Raw genomic sequence first — 11770 nt, forward strand, 5'->3', positions numbered from 1 at the left:
ATGGACCCGTAGGTCTGTGATAAACTACTCACAACTCATTGGAGGGGCAAGCATGTTGATGTAGAAGCCCTCCATGGTCGATTCCCCCTCCGGCAGAGTGCCGGCGAAGGCTCCAAGATGGGATCTCGCGGATACAGAAGGTTACGGCAGTGGAAATTGTGTTTCGTGGTGCTTCTAGATGTTTTCGGGGTACGTAGGTATATATAAGAGGAAGAAGTACGTCGGTGGTCGCCCGAGGGGCCCACGAGACAGGGGGGCGCGCCCTATAGGGGGGGCTATCTCGTGGGGCCCTCGGGAGCTTCTTGACTTGCACTCCAAGCTCTCCGGATCATGTTCGTTTGAAAAATCACGCTCCCGAAGGTTTCATTCCGTTTGGACTCCGTTTGATATTCCTTTTCTTCGAAATACTGAAATAGACAAAAAAACAGCAATATGGGCTGGGCCTCCGGTTAGTAGGTTAGTCCCAAAAATGATATAAATGTGTAAAATAAAGCCCATAAACATCCAAAAGGGGTAATATAATAGCATGGAACAATCAAAAATTATAGATACGTTGGAGACGTATCAGTAAGCTATATAAACACACTGATAATCAAAATACAGGTGCATTTGGCATTTCTATATAGAACATCCCTACATGTTATCTAGTGTAGTGTGTTACTTCTAATTTGTTGCATCAGGTTTCAGTTAATCTGTTTTCTTGCTACACGTGAGGTCTTCTATATAGAACATCCCTTTGATTCTGCTAGTAGTAAACTGATATTGCTTTTAGAAATTTCTCTTTGATGCATTTGAATATTTATTATAGAATTTTATGTGGTCTCTGCTTTAACATGTCGTAGAACTTGGTTCTGTTCAGTTGAGAATGGATAAGAGTTGGATGCGAGCAGCAAGATCTTCCACCGAGTATTCTGAAGGAACTAGCAACTTCATAAAATTTGCTTTTCGTACGTCAGCAAAAAATAATAGGATTCTCTGCCCTTGCAAGATATGTGTAAACTCTCGTTGGTTGGGTGAACTTGAAGTCTATGATCATTTGATTTATCATGGATTCATGGCTGGATATACCACATGGATTTATCATGGAGAAAGTATGCGCCCCTCCGACACAACTTCAAGTCCTAGTTCATAGTTTGAAGAATATGTTGATAGTGATGAGATGCTACTGCAAGGATTTGGGATGTATGATACTCGTACTTTAGGAGAGGAGCAAGAGTCTGAAGATGACTTGGACAATGATGCTGAAGCATACTATAGATTAGTTAATGATGGACGCCAAGAGCTGTACCCAGGTTGCAAAAGATTCTTGAAGCTGCAATTTTTGGTGAGGTTGCTTCACATCAATAATATGATGGGAATGAGCAATGTCTGCTTTGATGAGGTATTGGCGCCAATTAAGGAGGCACTTCCAGAAGGTGAGGGCTTGCCCAAAAAATTTCATGGGGCCAAAAAGTTTGTGAGAGCCATTGGTATTGGATATGATAGTATAGATGCATGCAAAAACGATTGCATTCTATTTAGAAAGGAACATGCTGATGCCATATCATGTCCAGTGTGTGGCACAAGTAGATGGAAGAGCGTAAATACTAGAGTTGATGGAAGGCGTGTCCACAAGGTGCCTCAAAAGGTGGTTCGTCATTTCCCGCTAAAGAAGAGACTCCAAAGGTTGTTCGCTTCTACAAAGACGACATCAGATATGAGGTGGCACAGCAAAGGCCGCAGAAAGGACGGCAAGATACGACACCCAGCTGATTCACCTGCATCGAAACACTTTGATGCTATTCACAAAGACTTCAGTTCAGAAGTTTGCAACGTTAGATTCGGATTGGGAGCTGATGGTTTCAACCCTTTTGGAAATATGAATCTCTCATATAGCATATGGCCTATAATCTTGATCCCCTACAACCTTCCTCCATGGATTTGCATGAAGCAATCAAACTTTATCCTCTCTGTCATCATTCCTGGTAAAAAATCTCCAGGGAAAGACATGGATGTTTACATGCAGCTGACCATAGATGATCTTCTAGAGCTTTGGAATGACGGAGTCTAGACTTATGATGCCTCTCGATCTAAGAAGTTTCTCTTACACGCCGCACTACTATGGACAATAAGTGATTGGCCTGGGCGTGGATCTTTGTCTCGAGAAAATATAGCAGTTTGCTCCCATTGTCTATCAGAGACATGCTCTCTTTGGTTAAAGAATGGACACAAGAAATGCTATATGGGAATCATAGATTCTTGGAACCTAATCACGAGTTTTGATTTGATGCTGAGTCATTTGATGGTTTTGAGGAACATCGAGAGCCCCCCGTTCCCCTTTCATCACATGACATTTCAATATTGACAAAGGACATGAAAACTACATATGGGAAACTGCAGCAGAAGAGCAGCAGGAAGCGACACTGTAATCAGATAGATGAGAATGATACAAACGTGCAGCAAGGCACTTCAATATTTAGAAAGAGAAGTTGCTTCTTTCAGCTGCCATATTGGAAAACACTTCTATTGCGTCATAATCTGGATCCTATGCACATAGAGAAGAATGTGTTTGAGAATATTCCCCATCCCCTTATGAATGTTAGCAAAAGATCAAAGGATAATCTAAATGCACGTCTTGACCTACAAGAATTGAACATGGGTGGACCAAGCGTTTTAACCTGAATCTAGTATGGAGAAAGAAGAAAGATTTTTAAGTGCCGGATAGGGTCACAATTCAATAAAGATACTTGGCTGGATGGCGAAGCTGTGTTTGCTCCCTCGAATTCCCACGTTCCAGCCTGCATTATGCCAGCAGGTCCCATCCCCAATTTCTTGAGTCACCCTTATCTAAAAATAAAAGGACGGACTCTATCTAGATCATAGGATCACTGTATTCAGAGGTCAATTCTCTTTCTTTGACCTTCCAAAGCAAAGAGTTTTTCCAACTTTTCTGTTATGTTTTCATCTAGGATTTTTTTTAGTTGATCGTTATAGATTAATTCTCCGTGCTTCATTTAGTGTTCAGACCAAAAATGCATCCATCCCGCACTAAGTCATAAAATTCTCTAAAAATATAGAGAAAGTTTCAAAAACAAAGAAAAATCATATACTTTATTGAGATAGGTAACTAACTCGAGTCCCCCTCTAAGAGCCGTATATGAAAATTTCATCTCGTACGGCTCAAGCAGAAACACAAAAAATTTCAACGAGTATTAGAAAAAGGTTCAAAACTTCATCAGCCACTGAATTGGGTCGATTTGCCTTGAAGATATCAAATAAGATTAGACCGCACGCACCACTCGCGCATACACACGTGCGTTACGCGCACGCATGTATCACGGGAAGATAACACGTCGTAAAAGGCCTATGAGATTGCATGTAACCACTACAACAAAATTGACATACCATGACGAAAATCCTCATGACAATGGTGGACAACGTCACCTAAATGCCTAATGTGTGACGCTCTTTTAGGTGGCATCACTAATTACTATAAATCGATGACGACAAACGTCACTGAAATGCCTCAGCCCGGAGCATGCCTGGCTGCCAATTTCTGTGACGTCTTGGTATTTTGCATGACAAACTTGCTAGTCACCGAATACTACATATGTGTGATGATTAATTTTTGTCATGTATCGTCTAGTAGTGAGACCCGCCATAGCTAGTTCATGGTTATTGAGTGGTAGGACACGTGTGTCGATTTTGGCGATGGGACCCGGCATAATTTTTCAACTGCTATTGGGCGTTGTAATTATTTTGTTCTATGTAATATAAGTAGGTAGTGGACATGAAAATACTTCTAATTATTTTTTTATAAAGGGAAAACCTTGTTTTTTAACGGTTATTTTGTACTTTCTAATATAAATAGGTAGTTGCTCGACAAAAAAAACTGTAATCGGGCTTCATGAGTTGATGTTGTTTATCTAAAAATATAAAAATGGATATAAGGGAGCGAACTGGTAATTCTACTGGAGATTAGGTTAATAACGACCAACTATCAACAATACTCGGTTGTTATTGGTAGGATGAGTTCAGCCCACCTCCAAATTAGCCCCTTTGAGTCCACGCTAGGACAATATAGGTCTTCCGGTCGTTGTTTTGTTATGATGTTTAGAAGGTAATTGCTTGTCCTTATCTCCGTACTAAAAGGAAAAAGTCTCCGTATCCCCACAGATCTCTCCCAGCCGCCTCTCTCCCTTCCTGCCACCATCGTCAGCGATCGCCGGGCCCTCCAGCCGCCGCCGCTACCACCACCTTCTCCTCCTACTCGTCCCCCACTTCTAATCTTCCGTCTCCCTCCGACCTCGAGTACAGCAGCGGATTTCGGCTTAGCTGGATGTGACGCCGGCGAGGTCACAGTTCCTGTCGGCATCCTCTGCGGCCGGTCCTGTGGGGTGGGCCACGCGTTGCTCATATCGGTGTCAGCGGCCACGGCCATCCCCTGCCATGGTGTCGCCCTTCCCTTGCCTGCCGCGTCAGCTTGCTGGTCGGATCGCGATGTTGACGGAGCCGGTACAACGCAAATCCAGTTGCTCCGTAAGATTTACTCGGTCTTTGTTCAGTTGTCGTGAGATTTCCTGTAATTCAACCACCATGTGGCTTCTCTGTTTGTGGTTCTGCTACCCCATAAATATTCCTTACCTAGGATCGTCAAAACTGAATGTCTGCACTTGTTCTTAATACAATATATTACCATATGGAGTTCACAGTGTATGTTTTTTATTTCAAATTTTCGATAAAGACTAAATCTGCACTTGTTCTTGTTTAATACTGAATAAAGACCGAGTCTAAACTTGTTCGAAACTGAATAAATGCCGAGTTTGCACTTGTTCTTGATACAATATATTACCACATGGAGTTCACAGTGTATGTTCTTTATTTTGAATTCTCGATAAATACTAAGTCTGCACTTGTTCTTGTTCAATACTGAATAAAGGCTGAGTCTAAACTTGTTCGAAACGGAATAAAGGTCGAGTCTGCAATTGTTCTTGTTTACCTGAATTCTGGATGCTCCATATATCCAAGTATGTTATTTATTTCGATCATTTCTGCAACCCTCCAAAGCATTGTACAGTAATGTCTTTGCCATCTCAAATTAGACGAGCATCAATTCCATGTTTGAGTATAAAGGAACACATGAACTACTTGTTAGTAGAGCTGCTTGTTTATAATAGTTTTACACAAACTAGCCTTCTTTGTCTACTAGCAATGAAAGCCAAATTTCAAGTGATAAGTGCATACCGACACAAAAGGCACGAGGTGCTGATGATCGCAGTGACTCAGAGTATGAACCAGATGCTGAAGAGGAGGCCCTTGCAAAGGAAGAGGATTTGAGAGATGAAGAGGAGGTCGCTCTTGCTAAGTCCAAAGCAATGGTAATATATCGTGCAGACTTACATCTTAAATAATATGTAAAATGTGGATTCACTGGCTTTAATTTCGACTTGCTTGTAGCATTTGTATGTCGCTGCCCACTATATGGATCACAAATAATTGACTCAAAGATTGATTCACTCTGTCCCTCTACTTTTCCAAATTAATCTAGATGATGATATCTCTTCACTGCATACCTATTGAACCTGTGCCGACATTGCATAAGTTTGTGTTGATTAACTGCCTTGTTTTACTCACTTGTTTGACCCAGGCACCTGAAGGTTCCATACCAAAAATGAAAAAGCGTGTCTGATCCAAAAATAGTGCAACTGCTACCTCAAGAATAAAAAGATCTAGAGCTAACACAACAACTTTCATTCACGTGTTCACATGTTGGATAGTCAATTTAATGATATATCCTGTATATGATTGGTATTTCAGAGTAACTTTGAGATGGAAAAGAATGACAAGGTTGGGAATGATGTATGCACAAAAGTAATGCAGAAGGGTGTTCGACAACAACGCTACAAGCTAAAGAAGAAATACTTCAATGGTTATACTGAGTGAGTTTTTCAAACAAACCCGTACAAACAGCAATACTGGTAGCATGAGCGAGCCGACACTTCTAGCTCCTGTAAGATTTCTTTGTCTATTTGTTTCTGACTTGAAATATATTCTCATATTGCTAGCATATGAACTTTGCCTTAGCACCAATGCTTTTCTTTATACTACAGAATGCGATGGAAAAGAAAAGGGAAACACAATCAGAAGGTGAGAAGCCATTATCGGACACAGCTACTGTGGCTGAAGTTCTAAAGGAAGAAAGCGCCCATAGCACCTTCCTTTCCAGCATGGGGTATGCATAAGACCCGGGAGGTCTGGGAGCTCTACTTCATCAGCCCAGATCCAAGTTCTAGAAGAAAGAATTTGAACAAAAGAATAGAGAGGCAAGAGATGCAAATGACAGGTAATTATCTTATTTCTCGTTCTGTTCTTGTTGTTTCTTTTGCCTTGCTTCTGTGTGCACAGTGCACTCATTGCAGTGAATGAAAGTCAACTAATGAGTGCTTCTTTTAACCTGGGTTATTGCCTTTTGTTTATGCTTCCTTTAATCAAGCTGTTGGTTATGCAAATTTTAAAACATTATAAGTTATTCTTGGGTTTACTGTTTCATTGACCCATCAGCATGCTTGCCTTGACATTTAACAATGTACTTCTCTATTTCAAATTTGTACCCTTGTACCTTGTTATCTTGTCTATTTTGATCTCATTACGATGCAACATTGTTGTGTTTTGTCATTTATAGGCATCTGGAGGAGTTAGCCGCAAGACTTAAAGCACAAGAGAGAGCATTTGAAGAGATACAAAAGAAGCAGCAAGAAGAATTGGAAGCTCTTAAGAAGATCCCACAAGAGAAGAATAAAGCCTGTGCAAAGAAGCAAAAGGAGACGGATAATCTGCTTGATTTTCTCTTGACGGCTCAAGCAACTCAACAAGCAACTCTGCACTTGATGGTTCATGAATGCCATCCCTACATTGCAATCATTAGGAAAACATGTGTGGTCTTTAATTACTATTAGTTTTCATCTTGTCTATTGTCTGTATCAAACTTGAGTCAGTTTTTCACCATCATTTTTGTTTACAGAATGATTTGGCTTAGACGATTTCATATATAATATGATTTGTCTTTTATATCAATTTATGATGTGAATTTTCTCTTTAACTTTTTTATATAATTTGATGTGATATGATGTGAATTAAATACTTATTTTCATCATAATTTAGATTCAAAAGAAAGTAAATATATTTTGATGATGTCATCTTCATCCATAATAAAAGTAGTGGCACTAGTAGTGGGATTGTCGCTCGGGTGTTGATGTGGCATAAAGTTACTGACGTTGCCTCGTCACCAAATATGGTACAATATGGCATATTTTTTCCTAACATGTGACATTAATTGACCGTCATGGAAATAGCAAGTTGATGATGTTTTATATAACGTCACTCAAGGTCCCAATTTTGATGACGTTTCTACGCATGTGTCGTCATTAGGAGTAATCTGTGACGGGGATTCTGTGACGATGCTTGTGACACCCATAAAATGTCACTGAGGGGTAATTTGTGACGTTATTAGCTATTGGATGACATTTTTTAGCTCGTCATAGTAGGCCCAATCTCTTGTGATTGGCAATCAACCCATCAAGAAACTCGCATAACTTGCCTCTGAGACCGTTTTGCTAGACGAGCTCACCCCGGTCTGTCGACCTCATGCGACATGGCACCGTTGCTCCAAAAGCCCTGTCCTGTGCCGGATCTAGCTGACAAACCAACAACTGACTCAGTCCTCCCTGAGAGGCCCAAGTCCGTGGTTGGGCTTGCTTCCTATTCCGAACGAAGATTCCAGGCAGAAACAAATTTTAAGCTTTAACGAATGCAGGTCCGAACCGCTTCCGGGCAGAAACAAATTTTAAGCTTTAACGAATGCAGGTCAGAAACGACTACTTAATTAGTGAAACATACGTTGGGATGTTTTCAATTCTCCATCAAGAGGCGGGCAACTGTCTCTTTTCACACTAGACTTCGGATCGCCTTCCTACTGGTTTTCTTCTCGGTCTCCCCAACTAGGGGAAACCTCAAAGTAAGAAGAGCATTAGTGAAGCAAGAGGAGGACAAGATGGTTGGGAAGAGGAAGAAGGGGTATTAAGGAATAAAGGGAGGCTTTATGTGGGGACCGCCGGTGTCACGCCCAATATGCGATACTCTCCTAAAGATACTCGAAGGTCCCACCAAGGATAGAACCGCATATTGAAACACTTTTGCAAGGTGGATATCATTACATCAACATTACATAATAGATGGGGATACATACAAAAGGCATACAATACCATACGAATACAACATCATCTTACATAAGAGCACCATCCGACTATGGATGAAACACAAACAGAAACTCAAACGACATCCACCCTCCTAGCCCAGGCTGCCGACCTGGAACCTATCCCCTGATCGAAGAAGAAGCAGAAGAAGAACTCAAGACAAGCAAGCATCGCTCTCGCGTCATGATCATCACATAACCTGTACCTGCAATTGTTGTTGTAGTAATCTGTGAGCCACGAGGACTCAGCAATCCCATTACCATGGGTATCAAGACTAGCAAAGCTTAAAGGGAAAGGAAGGGGTAAAGTGGTGAGGTTGCAGCAGCGGCTAAGCATGATATGGTGGCTAACATATGCAACTAAGAGCGAGAAGAGAAGCAAAGGAACGGTCCTGAAGCTATCAATGATCAAGAAGTGATCCTGAACTCCTACTTACGTCAAACATAACCCAAAACCGTGTTCACTTCCCGGACTCCGCCGAAAAGAGACCATCACGGCTACACACGCGGTTGATGCATTTTAATTCGAATCAGGTGTCAAGTTATCTACAACCGGACATTAACAAATTCCCATCTGCCACATAACCACGAGCACGGCTTTCAAAAGTTTATACCCTGCAGGGGTGTCCCAACTTAGCCCATGATAAGCTCTCACGATCAACGAAGGATATACCTTCTCCCAGGAAGACCTGATCAGACTCGGAATCCCGGTTACAAGACATTTCGACAATGGTAAAACAAGACCAGCAAAGCCGCCCGATGTGCCGACAAATCCCGATAGGAGCTGCACATATCTCGATCTCAGGGCAACACCAGATGAGACTAGCTACGAGTAAAACCAGACTTCGAGTTTCCCCGAGGTGGCCCCGCAGGCAGCTCAGTTCGGACCAACACTTGAAGGAGCACTGGACCAGGGGGGGGGGGCTAAAATAAAGATGACCCTCGGGCTCCGGAAACCCTAGGGAAAAAGGGCTAGGTGAGGAAAATGGTAAAACCAAGGTTGGGCCTTGCTGGAGGAGTTTTATTCAAAGCGAACTGTCAAGGGGGTCCCATAAATCACCCAACCGCGTAAGGAACGCAAAATCTGGGAATATAACACCGGTATGACGGAAACTAGGGCGGCAAGAGTGGAACAAAACACCAGGCATAAAGCCGAGTCTTCCACCCTTTACCAAATATATAGATGCATTAATTAAATAAGAGATATTGTGATATCCCAACATAATCTTGTCCATCATGGGGAAATCTTCAACTTCACCTGCAACTAACAACGCTATAAGAGGGGCTGAGCAAAAGCGGTAACATAGCCAAGCAATGGTTTGCTAGGAAGGGTGAAAAGGTTAGAGGCTGACATGGCAATTGGGGAGGCTTGAAGAACAATTGATAGGTAGCGCAACAAAGCGATAGAACGAAGCAACTAGCATAGCAATGATAGTAGTGAGATCCAGGATAGCGGTCATCTTGCCTAAAATCCCGCTAGGAAGAAGAACGAGTCCATGAAGAAGATGAAGCCACGAAGACAAACCAAGCGTAGACGAACAAATCCTCACGATCACGACGAAACGGGAACTATCGAGAAGAAGCACACAACATGGTAAACACACCACACATATACAAGACATGATGCACAACCAATCATGATGCATGACAAGGCTATATGAAGCTACTCATGGCAAGAGATGATGCAAACAAGAACACACATCAAAGCAAGTTTAAATGAGGCCGGAAACAACATATAATAATTCCGGTAAGTCCTCATATGCAAATTTTGAAATTGGTCCAGATCTGAACAAACCTTTTGTTCAAGTTGTTAAAAAGCAAGTTAAGATGCACAAAGATGATCTACACGAAATTCTAGTCAAGTTACATATAAAGTTCATTTAATTCGGAGTTATGACCTAGAAGATATGAGCAAAACAAGTTAAACATGGCATTGATGTAACATGCATTCAAACATCAAGAAAACACCTCAAAACAAGGATGCAACATGATAATATGAAACTACATGCAAAATCAAGCAAGTTTCATATAGAGCACACTCAAAACGGAGCAACACGCTATACAAGTTAAAAGGACAAATTGTCCAAAACAACAACTAGGCATATTGCAAGCATCAAAACAACATGCTACAACACTCCAACATGAGACAAAAGGCATTGACATGATGTACAGGTAAAGCATAATAAAACATGAACACTGAGCTATCTCCAGAAATCACTAGAAAGACATGGCAAGATTGCATATAATAACAGTTTCAGACTTTGCAGAAATAACATCAGGTTGCAATGTTTAGAGCTATCAAAGAACAATCTACAGGAACTTATCATGGCAAACAAAGGCATGTCATGATACTACTAAATGCATAGAACAAAAGTCCTTTACTGACCATTAGCCAAAAGGATCAGAAGATATGATGGCACCCATGTAAACATGGCAAATGATATGACAAATTCAAACATGGCAGGAACAACGATAAGTAGGCATGTTGGTGAGCTTGTAACACTCACCACAGATCAATACATGGCATGATAAGGTGACCAACAGAAAGAATACATATTTGTGAAGCTAAGCATGGCAAGAACAAGTTCATAGGGTGCACGGATCACTAGTAAAACACATGGAAAAACTGAACTTAATGTTACCAGGCTGACAGCAACATTATTTAGCAACTTGAGAGCAAGATTACAACAAGCTACAACAGGCTATAAATTCAACCAGGGGCATGGATGGATATAGCATAACATGAATAACAAAACATCCTTAGTGAATATCTCCAGATTATGCATAGAATGACTTGTAGCAGCAGGTTTACATGGCTTCAAAATATAGCAGATTCAGCCTAGCAAAACAGCAACAGCAAGTACCCTACTTAACAAGCTCTATGCACTCACTACAAGACTCACAAAAATACAAGGATGGCACCTCTGTAAATATGGCATTATGTAGTAGAAAACATATTTAGAGTTCATGCTCATAGGATGCACACACAAAATGCAATGAAAAAGACAAATCATCAAGTTCTGTTAACAGACAGCAGGTAACATCATATAGCACTCTTGCAATGATGATTAGGGCATCAAGATGATCTCAAACAAGCATGGCGCAATGGAACAAAATGAAGAGAATCTCCCATTGAACATTTTGATATATTACACGCACGAAATGGAGCAGCATGCAGCAAGTTATGATGCGATGAATAGGGGACCAAAATGCAAATAATTTCGGGACTTAGGGAAAAAACGGGGTCAACCTCGTTTGACCGGATCTGGATCTTGGCACGGCCCGGGAACCGAGGTCGAGGCGGGCTGGAGACGGGGCGGCGGCTCGCCGGAGCTGGAGGCCGCGGGACGGCATGGCCGGTCTGGTCCGGCGGAGGCTCGGGGCGGAGGAGGAGCGTCGGGCGGTCGGGGTTGCCGGCGGGACGGTGGCTTGCGGGATCCGGCGAGCGGCGCAGAGGAGCGGGCGCGGAGGTCGGTGTCGGCGGGAGGCGCGCGATGGCCGGCGCTGGAGGCGAAGGATAGGCGCGGCGCCGCGGAGAGA

General features: G+C 42.1%; 1 long non-coding RNA gene and 1 pseudogene across 1 annotated transcript; both read left to right on the plus strand.

The window, feature by feature from the left end:
* The first annotated feature begins 865 nt into the window (after nucleotides 1–865).
* Nucleotides 866–11770, plus strand: part of LOC119338621 — a 21357-nt pseudogene continuing 10452 nt past the window's right edge.
* On the plus strand, nucleotides 5204–7071 carry LOC119340579. Its single transcript, XR_005164598.1, has 4 exons — nucleotides 5204–5357; nucleotides 5797–5989; nucleotides 6090–6322; nucleotides 6662–7071. It is a non-coding gene; the product is annotated as an uncharacterized LOC119340579 (long non-coding RNA).

This window comes from Triticum dicoccoides, chromosome 7B (assembly GCF_002162155.2).
Source record: "Triticum dicoccoides isolate Atlit2015 ecotype Zavitan chromosome 7B, WEW_v2.0, whole genome shotgun sequence".
In the NCBI taxonomy this organism is placed as follows: domain Eukaryota; kingdom Viridiplantae; phylum Streptophyta; class Magnoliopsida; order Poales; family Poaceae; genus Triticum; species Triticum dicoccoides.